Genomic DNA, 26,163 nt, shown 5'->3' with positions numbered 1-26,163 from the left:
TGTCCCCAGAAAGGTAAAGACTTTGGGTCAGACAGCTGCTTTCAGCTGATGCAGATTCCCAAAGAGCAATCCAGCTGAAGGCCTTCAGCCCCCAACCGTGCCAGCAGCTGGAGAAGGATCTGGCAGCAGAGCATCCACTAGGGCTCATTTGTCTTCCAGGAGTGAGACTATGTTTGCCACTGTTTTTCCTCCCTGGAGAAATGGATTGGCTCTGAATGGTCCTCACTCAGAGCAGTTAGCAGATTGTTGGTGGTTTCAGCAGGAATTATTTCAATGGATTGTTGGGAGGAGGAAGGAATCCAGACATTGAAGGAGTAACTGAAAAAAGGAGGCTGAGCTAATGAGTCTAAACATCTCTTGCAAGAAACTTTGTTGAGAAGAAGAGGGAATCTGGAGATTTGGAGAGAGTGAGTTAGAATGTCCTTCCTTCCCCACTGAGTGCACTTCCAAAATAGATGGCTGGGATTATGAGGGAAGTTTGGAAGAATTTTTTCTCTGTGTGAAACTAATTAGTCCTCAGGAGAGCCGAATCTGTAGCCCCAGCTTCATGACTTCCATTCCAGCTGAATCAACTGGCTGGAGAGCAACTGGGCTTTGGGCAGGCTTCAGCAGTCAAATCCAAGATTATCTGGGAGGTCAAGCTATTGACTGAGTCAGACAGACAGGGTGGGTTCACATTCTTGTTATCTACAAAACTTTTATATCATAGTGTGTGAGGTCGGACACTAGGGAGTCTAGTGGGGTTTGAATGAAACTTTGAGGAAGTAATCCTACTTATGCCCAAATGGGAGAATAGATTTTTTTTTTAAATGAACATAAGTGACTGGGATATTTTAATGGGGCAAATTGGAAGAAGGTCAACGGATTCAGATGCAATCAGAAACTCCCATGTTATCAAGTGAGCAAGTCCAATGCAACTGTACTTTCTAGGCATCATTTTTGTTACACATCTGTTTAGTGCGTAAAATATGGAAAACCAAGCTCATTATGTGATAAATATAACTGTTGGGCTGCACCCTGCAGGCCTGCAAGCCTTGCAGTTGCCCAGTCTCGAGACTGAAGAAAGAGCCTTGAGACAGCGACAGAGACACAAATGATTTAACAGATGGGGATCTTATACAGCTGAGGCAAGTCTGGGAGCAACACCCCACACTGTGTGCAGCAGACAGCGGGCAGGACACAGCAGAAGTCTTCGCTACCTGGGGGAGAAGGAGGCTACCATTTATAGGGGGAATTGACATCGGATTGGCTCATCAACTACCAGGGAAATCAGCAGCAGGGGCACGTCCCTCACAGCCCCTCAGGTTAATGACCACCACGAGGCCAGATGTTTCCCTTTAACAAACTAGCAGGTAGAGCTATTCTGGTCTAAGGGACAAGGGGCAAACATGTCCATGTGAGTAGGGTGCAGGTGAAGCAGGGACTGGTCGAGCAGGGATGTACAAAGAGCAAGAAAACAGCCATCTTGAGTGGCCTGAGCATACAGCAACTGATGAGAGCGGGTGGGATTCTTATCTGCTCATGAGCTATGTGAATAACTTCCTAAGTCCTATATTTGATTATTTTTGCCCCTGCCAGGAAGATCTGCTCTCAGTCTAATCAGGAGGAAATCTAGCTTGTTTGAGCAGGGCTAGGAGTAGGAATCTGAGCAACCTCGGCCTCTTTCCTTCTGTTGTTTGTGGCAGATGGTTGGGGTGGGGGAGAGGGTGGATAAGTGTGTGAGTCTCATTCTAGATAATAAGAGGAGACCCCTTCTTATGAATACGAGAAGCATTGTGTTGAGTTGAATGAAGAGTTGAACCAGGTATGTATGGGGATCAGGCATGGTTCATCCTTGGACATCATAAATATGTCCTTTATCAGAGAACAGTCTAGACTAGCCTCATGCTCAGCAACATTGAAAGCACCTCTGTATGCCTGGAATCTTCTTCTCATGCCCCTCCAAACTCTTCTCTTTGTTATCTCCTTTTCTTCCTTTAGATGTCTGAGCTCAAATGCCTCTTCTGTCCAAAGATGGGAGCTATTATTTGGTAGGTAAGTTGATACCTCCCTGTTATTCTCTTTCATCCCCTTAAGTGTTTTTGTTTAGAGTTTATGTCCTAATTTTGTAATCATCTTATTTATCTGTTCATCTATTTTGACCACTTGAATGTAAGCTCTATGAGGGCAGTGACCAACTCTGCACTATTTCACAGTCAAATCCCAGTGCCTGGTACCTCGTGATCAGCCAATAAACTTACATCGATTGAATAAATCATAATGAACAGGTTTGGCTTGAAAAGGATCCTAAGGCAAAGGCAGTGCTTCATTTTAGTGCCAGGGTATAGAGTCGGTCTTGGCTCTGCCATTAATCAGCTCCCTGACTTTGGATACAACTTTCAATCTCTCTGGGCCTTGTCTGTAAAATGAAAGGTTAGAAGAGGTTCATTCTGACTCCACAGTGATGTGACTAGAACTGAAACTGATTGGGTACATTTTGGAGTTTTATGAGTGTGTTAGTTTACACTGTAGCTTCACCTCAGGAATTTCTCTTTCTAACTGATTTATATACCTTATTTTTCATAGAGCAGCTTGTTTTGACCCAAGGCATATCTACATCCAAAACTGAACAAGCCCTTATTGGAAAAAATGTCCATGTAATTAAATTCCAGTACTCACGATTTCTAAAACCACTTTACAGAGAGAATGTGGTCAGTCAGTGTAGAAATTCCCACTACAAATTAAATTAAGCAATAGGGTCCATTCAAAATGGTTACAAATAATATACAGGAAACTCAAAGCTTTTGTGGTCTGTTCAAAATATTTCAAATGCTTGAGGCAATGGCAGTATTTACTAAGGTATCAACAACTTGTTCTTTCATGTTAAAAACAAAGGTATTGAAAAGTTAAGAAATCCCCCTGACAGACTTGCTGGTGAGGACACAGGCATACAATTACCACTATATTTATACTTTGACCACAGAGAAGTGCTCATCAGGGTTCACGGAAACACATGACCCAGACGTGAGTTGCCAGTTGAGAATCAGGTTCAGGTTCCTTTGTCATTTTCATCAGTACCACAAGCAGGAGGAAATCATGTCTGGTTCTCTTGGTATCTGTGGTATCAACAAGTCTTTTCTGGCATCGAGATGTTTTCTAGGACCCAGCTACTCATTTCATCACCATTAAAATTCTAGTGGGGGCTTCCAGAAGGAAAAAGTGAAAAGCAAGTCCCAACATCTATAATGATTAGTAGCATTATTTACATTTTCCTCAGTAAGTTGGAATCAAGCTTTTAGTTGACTTACTGGCATGAATGTACTCAGAGCACTGAACTGCTGAGTTGGAGAGGTAGGTAACAGGGTGGAAGAGAGCTCAGCTGCAAGGACTCAAAAGACCACGTTAGCTGAGAATGGCTGTCTGGAAATGCGATTCGCGACACCAGCGGCCAGGCTACTATGTAAAGACTTCATCCACGTGAACATGGATGACTTAGTGCCTTTATTAATAGCGCACTATGATAGGGCCTTCAGTTTGGACTCACACCCAGAGAGAGATTCAATATATTTCTGCATTTGAAGAGGGATTAAAAAAACCTATAAACCAATAGGGCGTGTCCCGGAAGGAGCAGACTTTTTCAGAAACCTGAATTCCATTGATACTGGCTAAACAATTCTTTGAGCCAGTGGTTAAGGATGGATTTATTCAGACTTCAGATTCAAGTCTCCATAAGATCAAAGGAAAAAAATGTTCCAGCATGTAAGTAAATACATTTTAAACTCTGGTTAATCTGCTCCAGGCAAAAATATCTCCTTCCAGCCTTCCATTTAGAACTCATCAAGATTAAGAGGGTTTGGGGGCTTCCCTGGTGGCACAGTGGTGGAGAGTCCGCCTGCCGATGCAGGGGACGCGGGTTCGTGCCCCGGTCCGGGAGGATCTCACATGCCGCGGAGCGGCTGGGTCCGTGGGCCATGGCCGCTGAGCCTGCGCGTCCGGAGCCTGTGCTCCGCAACGGGAGAGGCCACAGCAGTGAGAGGCCCGCGTACCGCAAAAAAAAAAAAATAATACTAATAAAAAAAGAGGGCTTCCCTGGTGGCGCAGTGGTTGAGAGTCCGCCTGCCGAGGCAAGGGACACGGGTTCGTGCCCCGGTCCGGGAAGTTGCCACATGCCGCGGAGCGGCTGGGCCTGTGAGCCATGGCCACTGAGCCTGCGCGTCCGGAGCCTGTGCTCCGCAATGGGAGAGGCCACAACAGTGAGAGGCCCGCGTACTGCAAAAACAAAAACAAAACAAAACAAAACAAAGAGGGCTTTGTCCTCCTCCTCTTTCCCCTTTGTCTTGTGTTTTCGCACTTTTCTCACTCCCTTAACCCATAGACTTTTATGAAAATTTCTGCAGGTGCTAGACTATTTTCCTTGCTTCTTCTTGAATTTTAGTAAAGAAGAATCTATCTTCTCTCAGCCCCAGAACCTTCTAAAACTGTGAGCTTTAAAGATGCCCTGCCCTTCATATACATATTATAGGAAATATGTATATAGATAGGAAATACAGGATGTCCATTACGTAAAGAAACATAGATAATATTATGTTATTTCTTTATAAATTGAGGATCTCATAGAGAACATTTTGCATATTTGCCTTTTTTCCCCCAGACTCTAAGGACACCCCATGGATTTTTTTTTAACATCTTTATTGGAGTATAATTGCTTTACATTGTTATGTTAGTTTCTGCTGTATAACAAAGTGAATCAGCTATACATATACTTATATCCCCATATCCCCTCCCTCTTGCGTCTCCCTCCCACCCCTCTACAGTGGTCACAAAACACGGAGCTGATCTCCCTGTGCTATGCAGCTGCTTCCCACTAGCTATCTATTTTACATTTGGTAGTGTATACATGTCAATGTCACTCTCTCACCTCGTCCCAGCTTACCTTTCCCCCTCCCCACGTCCTCAAGTCCATTCTCTATGTCTGCGCCTTTATTCCTGTCCTGTCCCTAGGTTCTTCAGAACCATTTTTATTTTTAGATTCCATACATATGCATTAGCATACGGTATTTGTTATTCTCTTTCTGACATACGTCACTCTGTATGACAGTTTCTAGGTCCATCCATCTCACTACAAATAACTCAATTTCGTTCTTTTTATGGCTGAGTAATATTCCACTGTATATATGTGCCACATCTTCTTTATCCATTCATCTATCGATTGACACTTAGGTTGTTTCCATGTCCTGGCTATTGTAAATAATGCTGCAATGAACATTGTGGTACCTGACTATTTTTGAATTACAGTTTTCTCAGTGTATATGCTCAGTAGTGAGATTGCTGGGTCATATGGTATTACTATTTTTAGATTTTTAAGGAATGTCCATACTGTTCTCCATAGTGGCTGTATCAATTTACAATCCCACCAACAGTGCAAGAGGGCTCCCTTTTCTCCACACCCTCTCCAGCATTTATTGATTGTAGATTTCTTGATGATGGCCATTCTAACTGGTGTGAGGTGGTACCTCATGGTAGTTTTGATTTGTATTTCTTTAATAATTAGTGATGTTGAGCATCCTTTCATGTGTTTGTTGGCAATCTGTCTATTTTCTTTGGAGAAATGTCTACTTAGGTCTTCTGCCCATTTGGGGATTGAGTTGTTGCTTTTTTGATACTGAGCTGCATGAGCTGCTTGTAAATTTTGGAGATTAATCCTTTTTCAGTTGCTTGGTTTGCAAATATTTTTTCCCATTCTGAGGGTTTTCTTTTCATCTTGTTTATGGTTTCCTTTGCTGTGCAAAAGCCTTTAAGTTTCATTAGGTCTATTTGTTTATTTTTGTTTTTATTTCCATTTCTCTAGGATGTGGGTCAAAAAGGATCTTGCTGTGGTTTATGTCATAGAGTGACATAACCTACAGAAAGGAAAACATAGCCTATGTTTTCCTTTAAGAGTTTTATAGTGTCTGGCCTTACATTTAGGTCTTTAATCTATTTTAAATTTATTTTTGTGTATGGTGTTAGGGAGGGTTCTAATTTCATTCTTTTACATGTAGCTGTCCAGTTTCCCCAGCACCACTTATTGAAGAGGCTGTCTTTTCTTCATTGTATATTCTTGCCTCCTTTATCAAAAATAACGTGACCATATGTGCGTGGCTTTATCTCTGGGCTTTCAATCCTGTTCCATTGATCTATACTTCTGTTTTTGTGCCAGCACCTTACTGTCTTTATTACTGTACCTTTGTAGTATAGTCTGAAGTCAGGGAGCCTTATTCCTCCAACTCCGTTTTTCTTTCTCAAGATTGCTTTGGCTATTCGGGGTCTTTTGTGTCTCCATACAAATTTTAAGATTTTTTGTTCTAGTTCTGTGAAAAAAGCCAGTGGTAGGTTGATAGGGATTGCATTGCATCTGTAGATTGCTTTGGGTAGCATAGTCATTTTCACAATATTGATTCTTCCAATCCAAGAACATGGTATATCTCTCCATCTGTTTGTATCATCTTTAATTTCTTTCATCAGTGTCTTATAGTTTTCTGCATACAGGTCTTTTGTCTCCTTAGTTAGGTTTATTCCTAGGTATTTTATTCTTTCTGTTGCAGTGGTAAATGGGAGTGTTTCCTTAATTTCTCTTTCAGATTTTTCATCATTAGTGTATATGAAGGCAAGAGATTTCTGTGCATTAACTTTGTATCCTGCTACTTTACCAAATTCATTGATTAGCTCTAGTAGTTTTCTGGTGGCATCTTTAGGATTCTCTATGTATAGTATCATGTCATCTGCAAACAGTGACAGCTTTACTTCTTCTTTTCCAATTTGGATTCCTTTATTTCTTTTTCTTCCCTGATTGCTGTGGCTAAAAATTCCAAAACTATGTTGAATAATAGTGGTGAGAGTGGGCAACCTTTTCTTGTTCCTGATCTTAGTGGAAATGGTTTCAATTTTTCACCATTGAGAACGATGCTGGCTGTGGGTTTGTCATATATGGCCTTTATTATGTTGAGGTAAGTTCTCTCTCTGCCTACTTCTGGAGGGCTTTTATCATAAATGGGTGTTGAATTTTGTCGAAAGCTTTTTCTGCATATATTAAGATGATCATATGGTTTTTCTCCTTCAGTTTGTTAATATGGTTTATCACATTGATTGATTTGTGTATATTGAAGAATCCTTGCATTCCTGGGGTAAACCCCACTTGATCATGGTGCATGATCCTTTTAATGGGCTGTTGGATTCTGTTTGCTAGTATTTTGTTGAGGATTTTTGCAACTATGTTCATCAGTGATATTGGCCTGTAGTTTTCTTTCTTTGTGACATCTTTGTCTCATTTTGGTATCAGGGTTATGGTGGCCTCATAGGATGAGTTCGGGAGTGTTCCTCTCTCTGTTATATTTTGGAAGAGTATGAGAAGGATAGGTGTTAGCGCTTCTCTAAATGTTTGATAGATTTCACCTGTGAAGCCATCTGATCCTGGGCTTTTGTTTGTTGGAAGATTTTTAATCACAGTTTCCATTTCAGTGCTTGTGATTCGTCTGTTTATATTTTCTATTTCTTCCTGATTCAGTCTTGGCAGGTTGTGCTTTTCTAAGTGTTTGTTGACTTCTTCCAGGTTGTCCAGTTTTTTGAAATATAGTTGCTTGTAGTAATGTCTCATGATCCTTTGTATTTCTGCAGTGCAGTTGTTACTTCTCCTTTTTCATTTCTAATTCTATTGATGTGAGTCTTCTCCCTTCTTTTCTTGATGAGTCTGGCTAATGGTTTATCAATTTTGTTTGTCTTCTAAAAGAACCAGGCTTTAGTTTTATTGATCTTTGCTATCATTTCCTTCATTTCTTTTTCATTTATTTCTGATCTGATCTTTATGATTTCTTCCCTCTGCTAACTTTGTTTTTTTTTTTGTTCTTCTTTCTCTTATTGCTTTAGGTGTAAGGTTGGGTTGTTTATTTGAGATGTTTCTTGTTTCTGAGATAGGATTGTATTGCTCTAAACTTCCCTCTTAGAACTGCTTTTGCTGCATCCCAGAGGTTTGGGGTCATCGTGTTTTCATTGTCATTTGTTTCTAGGTATTTTTTGCTTTCCTCTTTGACTTCTTCAGTGATCTCTTGGTGATTTCGTAGCGTATTGTTTAGGTGCTCCTATGTTGGGTGCATAAATTTTTACAATTGTTAGATCTTCTTCTTAGATTGATCCCTGGATCATTATGTAGTGTCCTTCTTTGTCTCTTGTAATAGTCTTTACTTTAAAGTCTATTTTGTCTGATATGAGTATTGCTACTCCAGCTTCTTTTTTATTTTGATTTGTATGAAATATCTTTTTCCATTCCCTCACTTTCAGTCTGTATGTGTCCCTAGGTCTGAAGTGGGTCTCTTGTAGACAGCATATATATGGGTCTTGTTTTTGTATCCATTCAGGCAGTCTATGTCTTTTGGTTGGAGCATTTAATAATCCATTTACATTTAAGGTAATTATCGATATGTATGCTCCTATTACCATTTTCTTAATTATTTTGCATTTGTTATTGTAAGTCTTTTCCTTCTCCTGTGTTTCCTGCCTAGAGAAGTTCCTTTAGCATTTGTTGTAAAGCTGGTTTGGTGGTGCTGAACTCTCTTAGCTTTTGCTTGTCTGTAAAGGTTTTAATTTCTCCGTCATATCTGAATGAGATCCTTGCTGTGTAGAGTAATCTTGGTTGTAGGTTTTTCCCTTTCGTCACTTCAAATATGTCCTGCCACTCCCTTCTGGCTTGCAGAGCTTCTGCTGAAAGATCAGCTGTTAACCTTTTGGGGATTCCCTTATTTGTTATTTGTTGCTTTTCTCTTGCTGCTGTCAATATTTTTCTTTGTTTCTAATTTTTGATAGTTTGATTAATATGTGTTTTGGCATGTTTCTCCTTGGATTTATCCTGTACGGGACTCTCTATGCTTCCTGGACTTGATTGACTATTTCCTTTCCCATATTAGGGAAGTTTTCAACTATAATCTCTTCAAATATTTCTCAGTCCCTTTTTTTTCTCTTCTTCTTCTGGGACCCCTATAATTCAAATGTTGGTGCATTTAATGTTGTCCCTGAAGTCTCTGAGACTGTCCTCAATTCTTTTCATTCTTTTTTCTTTATTCTGGTCTGTGGTAGTTATTTCCACTATTTTATCTTCCAGATCACTTATCCGTCCTTCTGCCTCAGTTATTCTGCTATTGATTCCTTGTGGAGAATTTTTAATTTCATTTATTGTGTTGTTCATCCTTGTTTGTTTGCTCTTTAGTTCTTCTAGGTCCTTATTAAATGTTTCTTGTATTTTCTCCATTCTATTTCCAAGATTTTGGATCATCTTTACTATCATTACTCTGAATTCTTTTTCAGGTAGACTGCCTATTTCCTCTTCATTTGTTTGGTCTGGTGGTTTTCTACCTTGCTCCTTCTTCTGCTGCGTATTTCTCTGTTGTCTCATTTTGCTTAACTTACTGTGTTTGGGGTCTCCTTTTTTCAGGCTGCAGGTTGGTAGTTCCCGTTGTTTTTGGTGTCTGTCCCCAGTGGGTAAGGTTGTTTCAGTGGGTTGTGTAGGCTTCCTGCTGGAGGGCACTGGTGCCTGTGTTCTGGTGGATGAGGCTGGATCTTGTCTTTTTGGTGGACAGGACTGTGTCCGGTGGTGTGTTTTGGGGTGTTTGTGAACTTATTATGACTTTAGGCAGCCTCTCTACTAATGGGTGGGGTTGTGTTCCTGTCTTGCTAGTTACTTGGCATGGGGTGTCCAGCTCTGGGGCTTGCTGGTTGTTGTGTGGAGCTGGGCCTTAGCTTTGAGACGGAGATCTCTGGAATAGCTCTCGCCAATTGATATTATGTGGGGCTGGGAGGTCTCTGGTGGTACAATGTCCTGACCTCGTCTTTCCCACCTTAGAGCCTCAGGCCTAACACACAGACACAGCACAAAGACCCTGTCAGCCACACAGCTCTAGTGTTGGAGGGTCTCCTGCAGAGGTGGGGTTTTCTGTGGCTCACCATGGGGACAAGGACACTGGCAGCAGAAATTCTGGGAAGTACTTCTTGGCCTGAGCTCCCCCCAAGAGCCCACCGTTAGCCCCAAGAAAGAGCCTGTAGCCTCCAGTTCTGGATTGCCTCAGGCCAAACAACCCAAAATTTATATTTTTAAAGTTTATCATAAATTTATCTCAATGTTGCTATAACCTATAAAGCTCCAGTAACAGTTGCAATGAGCAGAAAGAGCTTTTCCAAAATAAAAAATTGCCAGGAGTGACTAATGCTGCTTTCAGTTATGTCGATTGGCATATACATTTTGTTGACCTCCTGGGAATGATGCCGTTTTCCAAGCTTGTGGTCTGGCTCCAAAGCCAGCGGCACTGTTAACTGCTGGAGGAGGATGTAGAGGAGCTTGGAGATGGGAAAGCTGTGATCAGAAGCCTGCTCAGGGAGGCTTTCAATTCAAGGCTAACCCGGCCCTCAACTTTTCCGCTTCTCAAAGGGCAAGGGAGGCTCATCTTAGGAGCAATTCAGAGTCGGAATCAAGGACACCTCATGTATTGCCTACCTTCCCCAGCCTCCATGGCTGAAATCTATAGATAAGAGTTTGAGGCTTAATTTGTATTAAAAAGTTCTCACGTTAAGCTGTTCTTAGTCACCCAATACAGTGAAGGAGTTTAGTTACTCCTTCCTAAGAGCACGTTTTGCTGGTGCAGAGAGTGGAGATTATATACTGAAATGGGAAATGGGAGATGGGAGGAATCATACACAATGGATAAGGCAGAGCCTCCAGTCCCCTCCCTATTCTCCATCTCATCACCTTCTCAATTTCTGCCAGAAGGAAATGATTGGTGCCTTCTAGGTTAACCTCCCCCTACTTTTCTCAGCCTGGACAACAACCAAGAAGTCCTAAGTTACTTCTTTCTTCTGGTTTACTTTATTCAGTTATTTTTCTACAATGTGCCAGGCATTGTGCTAGTTGCTGGATGGGTGTTAGCAAATAAAGCATGCCCCTGCCTTCATGGGTCTTACAATCTAGGACCAACAGGAAACAGGCAAATAAATAAAACTGTAATCGGGTGTGATTAGCTCCATGAGGGAAGCAAATGAAGCTCTGTGATAGAGAATAACTGATGAGTGATCTATTATTATACGTCAGACAGGAGAGCTTCTTTGTGGAGGTGAAAAGGAAAGGGAGAAGGGAGATGGATGTTCCAGGCAGGGAAATAGGAAGTGTGAAAACCATGACTCAGAGGGCAAGTTGGAACTTTAAGAAGAATGTTAAACCATGAATCATTGACACTATCTAAAATCTTCAGCACATGTTTTCAGGCATTGAGTGTTCACTCTCAAGTGATTTATAGTTCTCATACCAGTTGACTATTTCCTGGGCTAGGGGACATTGGAGTAGGACAGGAGGATAGTGTTTTTAAAATATTTTCTTTAACCTTATTTTACCTTTTTTTTTTTTTTTTTTGCGGTACGCGGGCCTCTCACTGCTGTGGCCTCTCCCGTTGCGGAGCACAGGCTCCGGACGCGCAGGCTCAGCGGCCATGGCTCACGGGCCCAGCCGCTCCACGACACGTGGGATCTTCCCGGACCGGGGCACGAACCTGTGTCCCCTGCATCGGCAGGCGGACTCTCAACCACTGCGCTACCAGGGAAGCCCTAACCTTATTTTAAGCAATCAAAAACTAGAGGGTGGGGGGATAAAGGAAATTCCTGAAGTCTAAATGAAACATAATTTTTCAATAAGTATATCTAAAAAATGCTTTCTTTCAATTCTAGGCACTTTGTCTCACTAAACTTCTTTTCATTCTTATCACATTTTTGAGTGTCTGGGTCTCAAGTCTCCTATCAGCAGGCATCTCGGGGGGGGATAGTGAGGGAAGAGGTTTTACAAATGTAAATCCTATAGGTTATTACATAGCTATAGGATATCCCAACTGCTAGGAGTCCTTAGCAGTGTCTTGTGTAGGAAGAGGAAGCTAGCTGAGCTCCCTTCAGCTCTCCAGTGCTATGGTTTTCAGGAAGTGAGTGTCTTTTGTACTAGCCATCCTTGGGTGCCTGCCAGCCTCTCTTCTTTTGGAAAACTGTCCCTCCAACCATGGTGGTAGGACATCAGCTCTGTTTGCCTTGACTTTAGTGTGGGCACATGACCTAAGATTGGCCAATCTGAGTAGCTTTTTACTCCGGTCATGGTGATTGGTTCAGCTATGAGCACATGACTCAACCAAGTCCCACCAGAGCATTTCCATGAGGTTTGATACTGGGAAAACTGGAAGAGAGTCTCTTTCTTCTTCCAGAATCAGGAGATAGAAGGACAAACTGTGCTTGGGGCTATGAACAGATGTCTTGCTGTCCGATGGAGAAAGAACCTGAGATTAAAACCCAGCAGAGGGCTTCCCTGGTGGCACAGTGGTTGGGAGTCCGCCTGCCAATGCAGGGGATGCGGGTTCGTGCCCCGGTCCGGGAGGATCCCACATGCCGCGGAGCGGCTGGGCCCGTGAACCATGGCCGCTGGGCCTGCGCGTCCAGAGCCTGTGCTCCACAGCTGGAGAGGCCACAGCAGTGAGAGGCCCGCATACCGCAATAATAATAATAATAATAATAAAACCCAGCAGAGATGAGTGGAGAGATGAAGAGGGAGAGAGTTCAGGTGTGACAAACTGAGTCCCAGACCTCACTATACTTGAAGCAAGATGCACATCTCAGACTTCCCAGCCAACACATTGTCTTTTTGGCTGAAGTGCTAGTTTGAGTTGGATTTCCATCTCCTGCAGCCAAAATATAGGGATTAATAGGACTTCCGAAATTTGTTTTTTTCATTTTCAAATGAAACCCTGATAGAAAAATTAGGTGTACATTCATGCATGTGTTCCATCCACCACCAAACATGGGCAATTCCTCATGTAGGACAGTTAGGTAGCTTTCCTGGACTCATTCAAAGTTGTAACAGAAGACTTTCAACTCTTCAAGTACAGATTATCATCCAGTAGAAAAATCAAAGCATGTGTTTGCATCTGTTATAAGAACAAACAGTGCTAAGAATGAGTTGCATAATGGGAATTAATTTCCCTTTTGAATGTACTTTATTACAACCTTATTACCTAATTGGACATTAGGCAAAAGCTCTGTTCTCATCCGTAACCAGAAACCAATTTTTTTTCTTAGGTTGGGAAACAAGCAGAAATAGTTGTTTCTATTTCTTGGATTTAGAAAGAAGAGTCATAAATTGGAGAGGTTGGTGGCCTGTATTTGTGATTTGCACAAACTGCTTCTACTTCTTCCTGAACCATCAAAAGACAAATCAATGTTGAAAATAGTGTGGTTGTTGCCAGGCCACTTAAAACAATCCTGAAGATGAGTCATTAGATCTAAACCCCAGGAAGTGAAGACTCAGAGGGAGAGGAGATGGGCCTATGACCTCCTTTTCCGTCCCTGTTCACTGTACTGAAGAAAGAAAACCCAACACATGGGTAAACTGGAAACACTGGAGGGTTCCTAACTTCAGACCTACTTCTATCACATTTAAGAAACTGAATAATAAAGTCTTTTAGCCTCTCTCATTTTCCTTACTCAAATGAGTAAGAGTTCTAGTGATAATTCCATAAAAAATCTTGGACTGTTGAAGCAGCCATCAGCAGACATTTTGGGTGTTCTTAACACTCAAAGGTTTGAAATGCCACTTAAGGAACAGTGCAGTGGGTCTCTGGGAAAATAAAACCTGTTTAACCTCGGAATCCTAACTGTATTTCTGCAAAGTCAGGTGGGTCTGGGAAGTCCCAGAACTCTGTTTTATAGAATAGCTTTCCTTTTTTTCATCCCCTTTAGTCATTTAGTGAAAATGACCAAATACAACATCATAAAGTTCTGGGGCAAATCAGAAACTATTTGAGCTGGAAGAGAAGTTAAACTATTCACTTTCCAGATGAAGAAAGAGTGACTCACAGGCGTTTTGAGACTTGCTCAAGGTCTCATAAAGGTCTTATAATTTTGGGGGGTGGCTCAGTCACAGGGATGATGCTGAAGTATTAAGTATTTGTAACAAATTCTGCCCACTAGCCTGCACTGGCCTTTTTAAAATGATGTGCCTTGCAATACTGGTGAACAGACGTTCTGTGCATAGATTTTGCTAGACAAATAAATTTAGGAAATAACATGTACTGTAACTTTTCTTGGAACATACTAACAACACAGGTCCTACAGTAAAAAAAAAAAATTAGTTGCTTATATTTATGAGACAGTTTGTCCAGTATGTTTGACCAAGGAACCCTTGCTCTGTAGAACACCCACCAACTTGAGATCAAGTTTCCCACGTGGGAAAGACTGATCTATTGGTTTAGTGTTTGCTCTGCCACAAGAACTCAAGCTCCTGGGTGCATTTTTCACTTTGTCCTGGGATTTATTGGGCCTGCTTAGATTTTGTTTAAAATGTTAAATTAAAAAATAAATATTCTACTGAGGGAAAATTTCAAACATGTTCTTTCTGGTGTTTTTATGGCACAACTTAGGAAATGCCAAATGTGCCATAACTCAATGCAATTTAGCGTCTGGTTCTTGGAGTCAAACAATCTGTCAATTAACTGAGTAAACTTGAAATATGAATCCATGAGTCAGGATGACCAAGCCAGCTCTGCATGGGTGTGCCTAGCAGACTAGGAGTTGTTAAGAACCCTCAGTGGATCTATTAGCCAACACTACTGAACATCTTCCAGTGAAATTGCTACATCTCTCCAGGGCTCAACAATTCAGATGGCTCAGGCAGTGGCATAAGTGGATAAAAATGAAAAGGAGAGTGGTAGGAACCATGTTGATTTGGGGAACACTTGATCACTTAAAAGCAAAAAAAAAAAAAAAAAAGTTTTTATACTTTTTTATACTATGTCTTCCAAATGAAACTTACGGGGGAGATAGGGAGCTGCATTAGTTACATGAGATATCAATGTGCAGCCCCTGTCTTGACCTTAAACTGAGAGGCAAGATTTAAGTAATAGCAGCTAGAATGATCCTAGAAAATAGTGACATTCGTCTATCTAGGAGGACTAGGGAACAGAGCAAATGAGCCTATCAACATCATGATTTATGATTCATGGTTACAATCCATGAGCTTTATCTTACCAACAACATGCAGACTTGCCATTTCCGTGAAATTGGCAGAGGGGGGAAATGTATTTAGCATCTAAACTTGACTGATCATTATTGATTCTCTTAATGATTCAGAAGACACTAGAAGAGCCTGGCGATGCTTTGAGCAGCAGTCTTATTGTATCAGGGAAACTCAAAGGGGGACACAAGGAGGGATTTCTCATTTGATAGTACAAGTGCTCACAGGGAATTTGCTATGATTAGATTAGACCTTTAGAATTTGTTGGCCGAATCAAAACACCACAACTCAAAACTGACTGAAAAAAAGTGACTGAAAGGTTGAAAAGGAGTAATAAAAGTGACTGAAAAGTTGTAAAGGAGTAATAACATGGAAGAGGAGGAGATGGGCTATCTAGTTTGTAAGAATTTCCAAGCACAAAAACAGAAATATAGAACAATGGAACAGTGTAGAAAGCCCAGAGATAAACTCACACACATATGGTCACCTTATCTTTGATAAAGGATCTTATCTTTGATAAAGAAGGCAAGAATATACAATGGAGAAAGGACAGTGTCTTCAATAGGTGTTGCTGGGAAAACTGGACAGCTACATATAAAAGAATGAAATTAGAACACTCCCTAACACCATACACAAAAATAAACTCAAAATGGATTAAAGACCTAAATGTAAGACCAGACACTATAAAACTCTTAGAGGAAAACATAGGTAGAACATTCTATGACATAAATCACAGCAAAATCCTTTTTGCTCCACCTCCTAGAGAAATGGAAATAAAAACAAAAATAAACAAATGGGACCTAATGAAACTTCAAAGCTTTTGCACAGCAAAGGAAACGATAAACAAGATGAAAAGACAACCCTCAGAATGGGAGAAAATATTTGCAAATGAAGCAACTGACAAAGGATTAATCTCCAAAATTTACAAGAAGCTCATGCAGCTCAATATGAAAGAAACAAACAACCCAATCCAAAAATGGGCAGAAGACCTAAATAGACATTTCTCCAAAGAAGACATACAGACTGCCAACAAACACATGAAAGGATGCTCAACATCACTAATCATTAGAGAAATGCAAATCAAAACTACAGTGGGGTATCACCTCACACCGGTCAGAATGGCCATCATCAAAAAATCTACGAACAATAAATGCTGGAGAAGGTGTGGATAAAAGGAAACTCTCTTGCACTGTTGGTGGGAATGTAAATTGCTACAGCCACTGTGGAGAACAGTATGGAGGTTCCTTAAAAGCCTAGAACTACCATATGACCCAGCAATCCCACTACTGGGCATACACCCTGAGAAAACCATAATTCAAAAAGAGTCATGTACCACAAGGTTCATTGCAGCTCTATTTACAATAGCCAGGACATGGAAGCAACGTAAGTGTCCATCGATAGATGAATGGATAAAGAAGATGTGGCGCATATATACAATGGAATATGAAGAAAAAGTAGTGCAGGGTTGGTGGTCACAGGTTGTTGGTTGGTATCTTCTTCAGTTTGTGCTGCCATATGAAATACCATAGGATGAGTGGCTTAAACAACAGAAACTGATTTCTCACAGTTCTAGAGGTTGGAAGTCCAAGGTCAGGGCACTGGCTGATTCAGTTCCCAGTGAGGGCTCTCCTCCTGGCTGGCAGATAGCCACCTTCTCAATGTGTTCTCACATGCAGAGAAAGAGAGAGTGCTTATAAGGACACAAATCAGATTCAGTCTCATCCTTATGACCTCATTTAACATTATATCCTTGGGGGTTTCCCTGGTGGTGCAGTGGTTGAGAGTCCGCCTGCCGATGCAGGGGACGCAGGTTTGTGCCCCGGTCCGGGAAGATCCCACATGCCGTGGAGCGGCTGGGCCCGTGAGCCATGGCCGCTGAGCCTGCGCGTCCGGAGCCTGTGCTCCGCAACGCGAGAAGCCACAACAGTGAGAGGCCCACGTACAGCAAAAAACAAAACAAAACAAAACATCATATCCTTTTCCAGATATAGTCATATTTGGGGTTAGGGGTTCAACATATGAATATGGATGGGACACAATTCAGTCATAGTGGTGGGATGATGGAGGTTGCTATTTTATGTGGGATGGTAGTGACAACCTTCCCTGACATTTGATCTGAGAGATAAAAGTGAGGGAAGGAAACTTGTGGATAACTGGAGAACGCTTTCCAGACAGACAAAGAGCAAAGGCAAAGTCTCTAAGATAAGAATGTGCTTAAGGAGTCTGAGAAACAGCTGGGATACCAGTGTGTCTGGAGTGCAATGAGCCAGGGAGACAGTAAAAGAAGTCAGATGCAGAAGAGGCTCAAGGGTTGGAGCAGGTCGTGTATCACTTTGTAAACGACTGTAAGACCCTGAGTGGTGGAGTGGCATGATCTGACTTAAGTTTTTGGAAGATCCCTGTGGTGGTGGTGGTGCTGTGTGTACTTCTCTCTTGCTTCCTGCGGGAGTGAGTCTCCAAAGATGTCTCACAAAAATCCTTCCCCAACGTGTACACATACATCTCTTCTCATATCAAGAAGTAGAGCCTATTTCCTCTCCTCTTGACTCTGAGCTCTTCTTATGATTGGCTCTGACAAGAATGCAGGGGATGTGACATCACTGGACTGCTGCCCCCAGACCTAAACAAGATGGATCATTTCTGCTTCCAGCCCCTCGAAACTCAGCAGCCATGCTATGAGGAGCCCAACGCACATGGAGACACTACAAGGAGGAAAACCATGAGGCTGCGGTCTACAGCCCCAGCTGAGCTCCCAGACAGCAGTTGGCATGGAGACGCGTCAGCGCCATCTTGGACTTTCCAGCCCGGCCAAGTCCCTAGATGTCTGCAACCCTAGCCAGTATCGTACGTAGCTGAAGAGCCACCTACCAGAGCCAGTCAATCCACAGAATCATGAGACAATAATACAATAACTGTTGTTTTAAGCCGCAAGTTTTAGAGTGATTTGTTATGCAGCTAGAGATAACCAGAATATTCCCTCTTTCATTTTTTCCCCCTTCCTTCCTTCCTTCCCTCCCTTCTCTTTCTTCTTCCTTCCTTCCTTTCCTAACTTTTACTCTTTCTCTTTTCTCTTTCTTTCCTCTTCTCTGCCGTACAACATCACTGTTTATTCTGTCCTCCTATATTGAGCCCACGTAGAAGGAATACAGGCTAGATTCTTACGTCTAAGGAAATATTTAATAAGTGAGGGAAATATCTAATTAGACCATGAGAGAGATACCTACCTACATATCAGAGAATAGAAGGAAAAAAATTTGAGAAAAATATAAACATTTAAATAATGCATTTGTTTCTTTTTTTAAAAAAACCCTGAGATATAATTGACATATAACAGCACCCATTTATTAGCCCACAGTGCTATATAGGTCAGAAGGCACGGGGCGGCTGGGGTTTCTGCTAAGAGTCTCAGGGCTGAAATCGATGCATCAGTCAGGTTGAGCTCTAATCTGTGGGCTCCAGGGAAGAATCCATTTCCAAGCTCATTCAGATTATTGGCAGAATTCAGGTCCTTACAGTTGTGGGACTGAGGTCCCCATTTCCCTGCTGGGCTTTTTCAGCCAAAGGCTTCTCACAGTTCCTACAAGCTGCCCACATTCCTTGCCTCATGATCTCCGCCATCTGCCATCAGCAAGGGTGCATGGAATCCTTTTCCAGTTTCCAACCTCTTACTTTCTCTTCCGTGATGAGCTGGAGAAACTCTCTGCTTTCAAAGGGCTCATGTGATTAGGTCAAGCCCACTCAGATAATCTCCCTACCTTAAGGTCAACTATGCCATATAATGTAATCTAATCATGAGGGTAAAATCCATCATATTCACAGTCCCAGGAACTAGGCAAAGGGTGCACACAGGGCTTGGTGGAGAGGACCTTGGGGACTGTCTTAGAATTGTGGTGGGCAGTACCACAACTTTGTAAGTATTAGAGTTTTTAAAGACTTTGCTCTTTGTGGAACAGGAAGGCTAGACAATTAAGCAGTCTACTTGGACTATGCTTGAGAACTACTTGACTACAAGCTGATATGCACAGAGACTTGTTTTTTTGACTGAAGGAGGAAAGAGGAGAGCTTTTGTTTTCATTTGTCTTTGTCAGTGGGTGTCCAAGAGTGGAGGAAGAGACTAAAAGAACAATTCAGCCTGTGCTTCCCATCACCACCACTGTGAATCCTGGTCATAGCTCCACATCCGGGAGATAAGTTTGAGTGGCTTTTTAAAAATCTTCTTTTTAAATAAAAATTTTATTTTTAAGGACTTATCAATGACATTTTATAATCCCAGCTAAGAATAGGAATTGTGAAATTAATTTCTATTTTACCACCTTTTACTCCTGGAAATATTTTTATCAGTTTCCTTCCTAGAAGTTGCAATGAAATGTTCACCAGCTTATTTTGCTTTATTGCTGATAAATTGCATCCCAAGAAACACATTTCTTTGTCTTGTTCATCCAGTTGTTTAAAGGCATCCTGATGATGTTACTGAGCTGCAGACGGCTGCTTCCCATGTACCAGGGACCTTTCTGAAGACTTCAGTTAGTTTCTTTATTTTAAAGAACGTCCAGACATCAACAGAGGATAATTACTCCAGTGTAGTCTTTCCAGTAGTAGACATATTACCTAAAAGTAGACAAGAATAATTTTTGCATTAGTGATATCTAAGGGTCCAAGTGTTAATGATGTGTTTATGTCAAACTTGCTTCTTGGTCATTCTTTCTAAGAACAGCTTCACTGAACATCGCCTACCCCCTGTCTTTATTATTGGGAGAAGCAATGCCATGGGCTCTTGTTGAAAAGAAAATTGTGTCATTGGGTAGAAGACTAAGGATGGAGGTGTAGTCCTGCCCAATCCAGGCAAAATTCATATTGTAAAGCACATTGGCTTTCTCTTTGTTTCTCAAAATAGTTAAGCTTGCTCCCACCGCAGAGTCTTGGCACATGCTCCTTCCTTTGCCTGAAATCATCTTTTCTCATATCTCCAAAGGGCTCAGTGATTTCCATTATTCTGGTGGGTATTTGGGTACCACCTTCTCAAAGAGGCTGTCCTTGACCTTCATATCTAAAGTGATTCCCTGTCGCTGTTTATCATGTTGCCTTATTTCATTTTCTTCATGGCACTTATAACCATCCAAAATCATTGTTATATGTTTCCTTTGTAACCTGTCGTTGAGTGAGACCTTTTTTATTATTTTTAAATAGCTGACTAAGGTTCAAAGCTGAGGACAAATCATTTGTTATATACCCCTGAATTCTAAAAATTGCCATAAAAAATCAGGGCCGGTCCCTCCCCTGGGTCTAACCAAATAGCTGCAGATATGGCCCTGTTACCCTCAGGAGATGGTGGGAGGAGGTTCTGGAAAAGGAAGGGAAGGGGGAGAGAGACAGGTAGAGAGTCAGGGACCACTGGTCTTGTGTTAATGATGGGCGGTTACTTCGTCCACTCCCACCACCATCCTGCCTGAACAAGTGACCCTGGAATCTCCAAGAGACTTATTTCTAGATTTGGGGGTTTTAACTGAGGGGAGACTGGCTCCCTGGAGAGATGACTGACAGAGCTACAGAGTGGTTCACCCTAGTGCAGCTGTCTGAGTGGAGTGGAGTGTGGTGAGGGAGATACTGTACACATTTAATAAGTGTTCTGGGGAGCCTGGGGTCATCAAAAAACATGGAGAGTATTAACTACTTCTCACTTGAAATTATATGAAGGTAGGATGCTTAATGGAGCAGATTGGGCCCAAGGGGTGAGTTTGGGCTGTGGTCTGGTGTACCTGGGAGAAGTCGTATTTCCCATGGCTCTTAAAGGACCCAGAAGAGGATCGCGGGTTCTTGTTGCTCCAGGTCAAGGAGCACAGAGGTTGGAGGAAAGAACAGAGTTTCATTCCTGACCAGGTGACAAGGGAGGTGATGCCCACTTGGAGAATGTTGGAAGGGCCTGAGTGTCCCAAAACACATGCCCACAGTTCATGTTGAGACCCCATCACTTACAGACTATTTGGTCTAGCAGATGTTTTCCTAACAAAGATTTACGAAACCAGCTCAGCTCAAAGTAAGATATGATAGTGACAGTAGGTTTTAGTACTACACCATCAGCTAGAAGCTTTGTTTGCCTAAAGCAGGATATCTGGTCAATTTCTGGCATTTCTTGATGACTACTTACTTCATTATTTGGAAGGAATTATAGACATAGTAAGACATGTGTCCAAGATTTTACTGTAGCAGATATTTTTTAAATATGAAGAAAAGATTCTAAGCAGGAGTATGACTCAAGAGGGAAGGGCATTTCTAAAAGTGCAGGAGGCAGAAAAGGAAGTCTTTAAAACAACCCAAACAGTCCCCCAGGGAGCTCTCCAGTGAGTGTACATTTTTAAAGGTCATGTACAAAAAATGAATGAGCAAGAGATAACCAAGACTGAAAGTGAAGAGTGTGTTGTGAAAGTGAATGACTGGCCTCGATGAACACTTGTGAAAAGTAAAGGAAACAAAAGGCATAATATCTATTCCCAGAACAGAATATGAGGAAAATGGCCCAGAACAATGTTTTGGCAAGACAGTGATCATTAGCAGGTAAAAGAGAGGTCAGAATTTCCTTGCCCCTCTCTTCTTTCCATCTCTTTGACCAGGGCCAATGGACAACAAACTAGGTGAGTGTAGAAGAAGCATTACTGAAAGAGACTTGAATTTTTAATAAGTGGATAGATCTATCAAGTTCCTGGATCAAGCAAAGTAAGTATTCAATTCTTGCTGAAGTTATGTATGGAGTTTATAAAAATTCTAATTAAAATCCTCATGGCTATATGTTCTCCAAAACATGTCTTCAAGAATGACTATAGCCGCACAACTCACTACAACTAAAATCTGGAAATGATCTAGCAGAATGTATAAATAAATTGTGGATTCGCACAATGGAATACCATACAGCAATGAGAATCAGCAACTGCAAATTACAACACGGACAAATTTTGAAAACATAATGCTATATAAAATAAGCCAGACATAAAATAGTACATACTGTATGGCTCCATATGTATAAAGTTTGAAATCAGGCAAAACCAATCTATGCTTTTAGAAGTCAAGATGGTGGCTACCCTTGGGAGGATAAAGACTGGAAGGAGTATTAGGGGCTCTTGATTGGGGAACTGGTTGGGGAAGTACGAATTTTGTGAAAATTTTAGTGTACACCTGTGATTTGTATACTTTTCTGTGTGAATGGTATACACTAATAAGATGTTTACACCATCTGCAAGTAAAGAAACATTTCCAGGGGATTTTGCTTTAGAGCTTAACCAAACTCTTCTGAAGTTTATTTGGAAAATTACAATGATAAGTTTGTCTATTAATAATTACAATGATAAGTATACTTAAGTATTATGATATAGAGTCAATACATCTTATGTTACATGATAAGAGAATAAGAGAGGGAAGAAAACAAAGAAATATTAGTACATACACACAAACATATTCCTAACAAAGTCAGGAGAAAATACTCATGACAATGATGTACTCGTTTCTGTAACTGGTCATGTGATCGTAGCTGGTATTTGTACTCCCTTCTTCCACTATCCATTCTGTATTCCTTTTGCCATCAGCAAACACCTCAGCTGGTCATGGCTCTTTACCTGGAGGGGTGACCCAGCTCTTCATTCCTGAAGGATCTGAGCCAATGGTAGTCCTACCTAGAGTAGATTGTTGTAGTTTCCCATTGACTTTAATCGTTGGGCATGGTAATCCTAAGAGGCTTCAGAGAGCTCCTATATTCCAGACATACTCTTCCTTACCTCCATTGTGGAGTTTCAGTCCAATTTCCCCTTGGCATTCAGGATCAGTCTCCCCAGCCAACAGTAACTCCCTTCTTTGCTTGATGATTCAGAAGTACGAGGAGCCCAAAGTGACCAGGTGGCAGTCTTAACTTCCAGTTCAATGAAATAATTGTTTTGTCTACTGGTGGAAGCACTCCTCTCTGTGGAACTAAGGCCTCTAGGCCAGCAGAGCATAACGTCACAGGGACAGGGAACAAAAATTTTGCTAGTGTGTCACGAAGGGTAATAGTGAGTTGTGCCACTCCCATTTCCACCTCTTAATTCCTGGACTCTTGAACCCTGATTATGGGAGAAACAGCACCATATATTGAGTGTTGGTTCAGAGCATACACAGCCTTCTGGATAACTAGGTGGCTAGGGATTGCCACCTAGCTAGTGCTGTAACTGCATCTTCAAAAACCTTACAACATTTCCATCAAGTCAGCTGTTTCAGGATGGTGAGGAACATGGTTAGACCAATTAATTCTATGAGCCTGGGCCCACTGATGCACTGCAGTTGCTGTGAAGTGTGTTCTTTGATCAGAAGCAATGTTGTGTGGGGTACCATGACAGTAGAAAAGGCATTCTATAAGTTCACAGATGGTAGTTTGGCAGAAGTATTGCATGTAGGGAACCTATATCCAGAGTAAAAGTCTATTCCATTAAGAACACAAAAAATGTCCCTTCTGTGACGGAAGTAGTCCAATATAATCAACCCGTCACCAGGTAGCTGGCTGAACATCTCAGGGAATGGTACCATATTGGGTAAAGAGCTGGTCTCCGCTGCTGGCAGATTGGGCAGTCAGCAGTGGCCAAAGCCAGATCAGCTGTGGTGAGTGGAAGCCTATATCCTCTTTCCTTGTTAACATGGCCACTTTTCCATTAGGTTATGACAGGGGTAGCTGGGGAATGAGGCTGACTTGTATTCACAGGATGGGTCATCCTTTCCACTGCATTATTAAAATCCTCCTCTGCTGAGGTACCCTTTGGTGAGCATTCACATGGGACACAAACATCTTCACATTTTTTGCTCATTCAGAGAAGACTATCCACAAACATCTTCTCCAAATTTCCTTGTCATCAGTTTTCCCACCATGTTCCTTCTGTGTCCCTGACCATCCAGCCAAACCAATGCCTACAGCCCATGAATTGGAATACAGTCTCACATCTGGCCATTTCTCCTTCCAAGCAAAGTGAACAACCAGGTGCACTGCTCAAAGTTCTGCCCACTGGGAGGGTTTCCCTTTACTACCTTCCTTCCTGGATGTCCCAGAGAGGGGCTGTAATGCTGCAGATGTCCACTTTGGGGTGGTGCCCGGATACTATGCAGAACCATCTGTAAAACAGGCCCGAATCTCCTCTTCCTCTGCCAACCGATAGTGAAGACTCACCATGAGGTGCACGCTGGGAGAGAGAAGGCAGCATAGCAAGAGTGGGGACCATGGGAATTTTGGCCACTTCTTCATGTAACTTACTTATGCCTTTAGGGCATGCTCGGGCCCCATCACATCTATGCCACTTCCATTTGATGATGGACTGTTGCTGTGTACACCCAACTTTATGGCTTAGTGGGTCACATAAAACCCAGTTCATGATGGGGAGGGCAGGTCACATGGTAACTTGGTGGCCCATGGTTAAGCGTTCGGTCTCTGCTAAGGACCAATAGCAGGGCACAAGATGCTTCTCAAAAGGGGAGTAGTTATTTGCAGAGGATGGCAGGACTTTGCTCCAAAATTTTGAGGGCTTGAGCTGTGATTCACCTATAGAGGTCTGCTTAAGTAAGCTTTCTGCCACTGATGCTTCAAGCACCATTGGATCTGCTGGATCCTATAGCTCAAGTGGCAACATAGCTTGCATAAAAGCCTAAACCTGGTGCAGAGTCTTCTCTGGTTCTGGGCCCTTCCCCAAACCAGCAGCTTTTGGGTCACTCAGTAAATGAGCCTGAGTATCATGGTAATATGCTGCCTCCAAAATCTAAAGGGGCCCACTAAGTGTTGTGCCACATTTTTGGATGTAAGAGGGGCCAGAGGAAACAAATTATTCTTTACCTTAGAAGGGATATCTTGACATACTCCTCACCACGGGACCCCTAGAAATTTCACTGAGCTAGAAGCCTCCCAAATTTTCTTTGGATTTATTTCCCACCCTTTGACATGCAAATGTCTTACCAATGTGTCTAGAGTAGTTGCTAATTCTTGTTCACTAGATCCAATCAGCATAATGTCATCAATGTAATGGACCACTGTGATGTCTTGTGGAAGAAAAAGGTGATTGGAGTAAATTATAATATAGGGCTGGAGAGTTGATATACCCCTGAGGTAGGACAATGACTGTGTATTGCTGGCCTTGACAGCTGAAAGCAAACTTATGGAGAGGGAAGGGAGAAAAAGCATTTGCCAGGTCAATAGCTGCATACCAGATACTACCAGGGGATGTGTTAATTTGCTTAAGCAATGAAATTATGTCTGGTATAGCAGTTGCAATTGGAGTCACCACCTGGTTAAGCTTACAGTAGTCCACTGTCATCTCTAAGATCTATCTGTCTTCTGCACAAACCAAATAGGCGAGTTGAACGAGGATGTGGTGGGATTCACCTCCTCTGCATCTTTCACGTCCTTGTTGGTGGCACAGATCTCTGTCATCCCTCTAGGGATGTGGTATTGCTATTGGTTTATTATTTTCCTAAGTAAAGGCAGTTCTAGTGGCTTCTTCTTGGCCTTTCCCACCATAATGGCCCTCACTCCACAGGTCAGGGAACCAATGCGGAGATTCTGCCAGCTGCTGATTGTGTCTACTGTAATTATGCATTCTGGAACTGGGGAATAACCACAGAACGGGTTCAGGAATGCCCTGGTCCCCACTGTGAAACATACCTGAACTTAAACCTCCATTGATCATGTGACCTCCTTAAGCCCTTACTCTAACTTGTGGACCACAGTGCCATTTTGGGTCTCCTGGGATCAGTGTTAGTTCAGAGCCAGTGTCCAGCAGTCCTCCAAAAGATCTGATTATTTCTATTTCCCCAATTTACCATTACCTTGGTAAAAAACCATTGGACCCTTTCAAGTAGGCTGGAGAAAAGTTAACAGTATAAATTTTTGGCAGTGTACCAGGGTCTTTCCCTGGGGGGATGCAGCCTCTCCTTCATTCAAGGGGCTCTGGGTCTGTAAACTGGATCAAGTCTGGGAATTGACTGAGGGGCTGTAACTCTATATTTTTATGATTCAGGTTAGACTTTTGTTCTCCTAACCTAGAACTTTTCTGCCTATACAGATCAAATAAGAATTGAAAAGACTTCTTATCTATTTTATCTCTAGAAATGCCATGATTAACTAGCCAACACCA

Source organism: Tursiops truncatus, chromosome 7 (assembly GCF_011762595.2).
Source record: "Tursiops truncatus isolate mTurTru1 chromosome 7, mTurTru1.mat.Y, whole genome shotgun sequence".
In the NCBI taxonomy this organism is placed as follows: domain Eukaryota; kingdom Metazoa; phylum Chordata; class Mammalia; order Artiodactyla; family Delphinidae; genus Tursiops; species Tursiops truncatus.
The sequence above is the reverse complement of the archived record's forward strand: the minus strand, read 5'-3'. Positions refer to the sequence as shown.